Consider the following 6,000-nt stretch of genomic DNA (forward strand, 5'->3'; position numbering starts at 1 on the left):
TTCTTGGCTGTTCCTCTGTGAACACCATTAAATGATCAATGTTAATTTTTGGTATTGTCACACCTTTGCTGTCTAAAAGATCCACACTTTTTCCTGCTATTGCAGCAATTGTGTAGGGGCCGAGGTAATTGCGATCTAACTTGCCCCCTTTCCTCTGCTGGCTCCTCGTGTTCATCCTCCACACTTTCATGCCAACTGTAAAACTCGGACTAGGTCTGCCTTTATTTTTGTTTTGATATTTTGACTGTGTTTTTTTGCTACTGGAAATAGCAGTCTGAAGGACTTCATCCAGCTTAAGAATTTCTTCTGTTGCCTCCTCAACAGACAAAATGTCCTCCACACTGCTGTCCACCTGTAAGATGTAGAAAAGGGGATGTGTTATTATATGAAAATCAAAAAAAAAAAAAATTCAAGAAAAGACATTTAAAGTCTTGTTTTTTAAAATAACTTATTCTGTATTCATCTGGGATTTGAGTAGGGTACCTCGCCTCTCTACCAAACATTAAAAAAAGGGTGAGTACTTAGTGGTCATATGGCGCTTGGTTCTCAGGCCAAACATGACAGGATCCAAATGTTTGTCCCATTCCTCTGGCTTTTTATTTACCAACTTGGAAAGTGCTCTACAAAATTAAATAAAAAAGCAGTTATTGGGATATGAAGGAAAACCAAATTAAAAATAAAAACATATGAAATGCGTAAATAATTATGATTTTACAGTTATGAGCTAATGCACGCATTTAAAGATCAAAAGCAGGGCATTTTTCTGTTTACTTGAAATTTAAAAACTTCATTAAGGGGGAGTGACTGTTGTATTGCTGACACGTGTATTATTAGCACAGCAAAATAAAAAACAACACACGAACAGAACACGTGACCTCACGATATAAATTCCTTTTTTTTTTCTAAATTTTCCCTTTTTTTCCAAATTATGTTTTTCATTTTAGAAAAATTACAAGACAACAATAAAATCCCCATTTTGATTTTTCGAACAGAATTAAGTTGTAAACACTACAAACTTCTAACGCTAGCCGGTACTAGTTACAACACCGTCACACCTAGTAATGGCGGTGATGGCGATGATGTTGCTCACTTGGGAATTACAACAAGAGATTCACAATAATTGATTTAAAATTTTAAATACATTAAATAAAGTTAGTTATGCTACAAACATTTTTTGTTGGAAACAGTAAGCATAAAAACAAAAAGAAAGAAATGTCACTTTACCTCACTTTGCATGGTCAACAACAACTCTAAATTGTTGGAAAATAATTCAGCTGACTATTTTTAGACATGATAAGAAGATAATATTAGATCAGTTTTAGTGTTCCTTAGGTTATTACATGTCAGTTTGCACATTAAGTTAAATATTTTATGAATATTTCAGAATGCTTTGTGATTTAGACTAATGCAAAAGTGACAGTGACAGTATTACCTAACTGCACATTAGTGTTCCAGGTTTAAGGAACCCATCCTCAGGGCTATTCAGCTGTATGTTACTGTTCATCAACCTTGTTTTACGACTAAAAGATAGACAGAACTTTTGAATACCTGAGCCCACAACTCGTAAATATTCTGCATCAACAGTTAAAGACTACGTAGTCAGTAAATGCTATTCCAAAAACGCCAATTTTAGAAATTCTTAAAATGAGTAAACATACTCTTGATGATCGTAGATTTTACAGAGGCAGTGGAGGCATGCATCATGCCCAGAGAGGCACTGGACAATGCATTGGTGTGGACATGGTGGTGGATGGTTCAGAGGCGGACGTGGTGGTTGGGGGCCCGACTGTGGATGTGGTAGTGGTGGATGGCTCAGAAGAAGAAGCATTAGACAACTTATGTGGAATTCTTGGCTGTTCCTCTGTGAACACCATTAAATGATCAATGTTAATTTTTGGTATTGTCACACTTTTTCCTGCTATCGCAGCAATTGTGTAGGGGCCGAGTGTCATGATTCGGCTGTGTGGCAGGCAGGAGAGGACCCAAACGCAAACTCACGGAGACAAAACATGAACTCAAAAACACAGCTTTAATGCTGGCAAAAAGTGGAACACGAAAACGGTACTAAACTAAACTGGGAAAGCCAAACATAAAGTAAACCAGGAACCACGGGGAGAATCACACACAGCATGAGGGAGAACGCGACGCCGAACAGAGGGAGACGCAGACAGAAATACACAGAGGGTTAACGAGGAAAGTGGGAACACACGGGGAACACAGCTGACACAGATAACCATAACGAGACAGGGCGGGGTGAACATAACACTGACGGGAGACGGGCAGAGTCAAACAGGAAGTACAGAGGTTCAGACAGGAGGAGAGAGAGCATGGGGAAAACACAGACATAACGGGCTGGGGAAACATGGAATAAAACATAAGGAGAGACGAGGGCTCACAGATACACAGAGGGGCACACAGGGGGTAAAAGCCACGAAGGGAAAACACTTAGGGAACAACACAACAGGGCAACTCAGGAAATATGGCCTAAATAGGGAACAAAATACAAACATACAAGAAAACTAAGAATACTGGGCCAACATGGCCCAGGACCATGACACTGAGGTAATTGCAATCTAACTTGCCCCCTTTCCTCTGCTGGCTCCTCGTGTTCATCCTCCACACTTTCATGCCAACTGTAAAACTCGGACTAGGTCTGCCTTTATTTTTGTTTTGATATTTTGACTGTGTTTTTTTGCTACTGGAAATAGCAGTCTGAAGGACTTCATCCAGCTTAAGAATTTCTTCTGTTGCCTCTTCAACAGACAAAATGTCCTCCACACTGCTGTCCACCTGTAAGATGTAGAAAAGGGGATGTGTTATTATATGAAAATCAAAAAAAAAAAATTCAAGAAAAGACATTTAAAGTCTTATGTATTTAATCCAACAATGTTTTTTAAAATAACTTATTCTGTATTCATCTGGGATTTGAGTAGGGTACCTTGCCTCTCTACCAAACATTAAAAAAAGGGTGAGTACTTAGTGGTCATATGGCGCTTGGTTCTCAGGCCAAACATGACAGGATCCAAATGTTTGTCCCATTCCTCTGGCTTTTTATTTACCAACTTGGAAAGTGCTCTACAAAATTAAATAACAAAGCAGTTATTGGGATATGAAGGAAAACCACATTAAAAATAAAAACATATGAAATGCGTAAATAACATTATACCTCTGTATGGTCCCATTCATCCTTTCTACCAACCCATTTGTCTGTTGGTGGTATTGGGCACAGAGACTCCTTTGAATGTTTAGGATCTTGCAAACATTTCGGTTGATCCGAATTCAGAAAGAAATAACCACATTACTCTAGTAAAACAGTTAATTTCTAACTGAGGAATGGATTTTAGGTGTTTCTTTCTTACTTCATTCACAAACTCCTTCCCCTGGTCCGTTAGAATGCGCTTCGGTGCTTCAAACTGGTAAAAGAACTCCAGAATGTATTTTGCTACCTCTACAGCGCTTTTGGACTTCAACTGATATGCCTGGGGCCATTTTATCAAGTAGTCAATAAGTACACATATGTACTGGTTGTTATTTGAAGTCATTTTTAGTGGACCAATTAAATCCATTCCAATAAGCTCAAATGGCTGATTGACCTATTAAACACAGAAATCATTAGCAATTCCTTATTTTCAATAATAATTTGAATTTTAATCTACGTTTTTTATCTTATGTATTATGTCACAAACCATTTACAGGAAAAAATAGACCTAAAATGTTTACCTGTATCGGTGTGTACTCCACCTCCTTTTTAATGATGACACTGCTGGCCTGGCATGCCACACACTGCGGCTACGTCCACACCTACCCGGGTATTTTTGAAAACGCAGATTTTTCTATGCGTTTGCACCTTTCGTCCACACCTAAACGGTGTTTTTGGTCACTGAAAACGGAGATTTTTAAAAACTCCGGCCAGGGTGGTTATTTTTGAAAACTCCGTTTTTGCATTTACGTGTGGACGAGAAAAACTGAGAAAACGCAGCGTCAAAGGTGTGCGCCTTTTTTGACGTCACACTGTGCACCACGTTATTGTTTCGGTGAAATGAATTTCTACAATACTGTTACTGTTAATTGTACTCTCTGCAGTGTTTAAATGCTTACATATACACACACAGTTACTGTCCCTCCACACAGACGACTCGGTTCTGCTTCTATGCCCCATCCTTGTTTACTATTTCCCACCGAGGCTTCTAGACTTCTGATTGGCCGACATTTCTACACTGTTAGGAATGTATTGTCACCTGTTGCTTTGGCATGTTCCTAGCAGCGTTTTCCTTCATTTCTGCGTTTACTTGTGGACGGGATTATTTTTTAAAATGGAAAATCTCCGTTTTCAAAAATACCCGTGTACGTGTGAACGTAGCCTGAGTCACCTGAAAGGAGGGCAAAATAAATAAAGTAATATTATTATAATATAATCAGTATAATAATTTAAATCATATAAATTTCAATAAAAATACTTAATTTTTTTCTGATACAAAACGTATAAGACATCGACAGCTAACTAGTACACTTGTTAACTTGAAATTTAATACAATAAAGGACATTTTGCGAGACAAACAATATGCATGTATAATCAAGTTGTATACAGACCCATAAATTTATGTCCTCTGACATTCCAGGCCAATAAAATCTTTTTGAGATTGCTTCTCTTGTTTTTTTTCTGGCCACAGTGCGAACCACCACTGCTGGCATGAAAGTCAAGGAAAACTTCATTGGCTATGTTGGGCCCACACAGCACTTTTGCCTTAATGCAGTGATTTGTGCCTTTGTACTTTATGTAGTACAACTCGCCATCTGTGAGAAATCAAAGAAATACATGAGTAGTTTTAATCTGCTATAATATAGTCATAAATGTGGAATTTATTACAGTACTGTAACATGGTCAAAAACGCATGATGTGTATGTGAATATAATTATTTCCACAATATCAATGTACCACACCATAGAGTTAATGGTTAATTATAAATATTTCCTGAATAACACACCATAGTTCATTATGAATTACAGTTATGAGCCAATGCTGTCAGGGCTCAGAGGCCCGTGGCGTGGAATGGACTCAGGCGCAGAACCAAAGACCGGAAGCTCGAAGTGATTTGCGAAAACAAAAACTTTTATTTACAAGTGTTCCTAACATAAATATTCAAGACAAAAAACAAGATTAAGCTTTGTGCAAAAGCTCATTGTGTGCATTGCTCCTAAATACTGCCAGAATAATTGCCTGCAGCTGAGGAACGGGGGGGCGGAGGGGGCAGGAAGGGCTCCACACAGAGGAGGAGAGCTGATGCTGTGGAAAGTTACTCAGGCTCACCCAGACCATGACAGTACCCCCCCCCCCCCCCCCCCCCCCCTCCCTCCTCAAGGGTTGCCTCCAGGCAACCGACCCATCCCTGACCTGCGATGAGCCCTGTAAAAGTCAGACAACAAAGAAGGATCCAAGATTAGGGACCGTGACACCCAGGAATGCTCCTCAGGGCTGTACCCCTCCCAATCCACCAGGTACTGCTGGTCCCGCCCCCGCCGGCGCACGTCCAGGATACGCCGGACCGTGAAAGCGGGATGACCGTCGATGAGTCAGGCGGGAGGTGGGGGAACGGACGGAGGGCACAAGTTACTGACGCCCACCGGCTTGACCTGGGAAAAAATGAAAGGTCGGGTGGATCTGTAGTGACGGGGGCAACTTCAACTTGATTGCCGACGGACTGATGACCTGCTCCACCTCGAAGGGCCCGATGAAGCGTGGCGATAGCTTGCGTGACTCTGTCCTGAGCGGAATGTCTTTAGCGGATAGCCACACCTTCTGCCCACGGGTGTATGTGGGGGCGGCTCTCCGACGACGGGCCGCATACCGACGCTGGCATGCCACTGAGCGACACAAGGCCCAGCGGGTCATTCTCCATGCCCGCTGGCAGCGCTGGAGATGGTGCTGAACAGAGGGCACATCGAGGTCCGTCTCCAACTCCGGGAATAGAGGAGGCTGATAGCCAATGGAAGCTTCAAAAG

Source organism: Rhamphochromis sp. 'chilingali', assembly GCF_963969265.1.
Source record: "Rhamphochromis sp. 'chilingali' genome assembly, chromosome: 15".
Classification (NCBI taxonomy): domain Eukaryota; kingdom Metazoa; phylum Chordata; class Actinopteri; order Cichliformes; family Cichlidae; genus Rhamphochromis; species Rhamphochromis sp. 'chilingali'.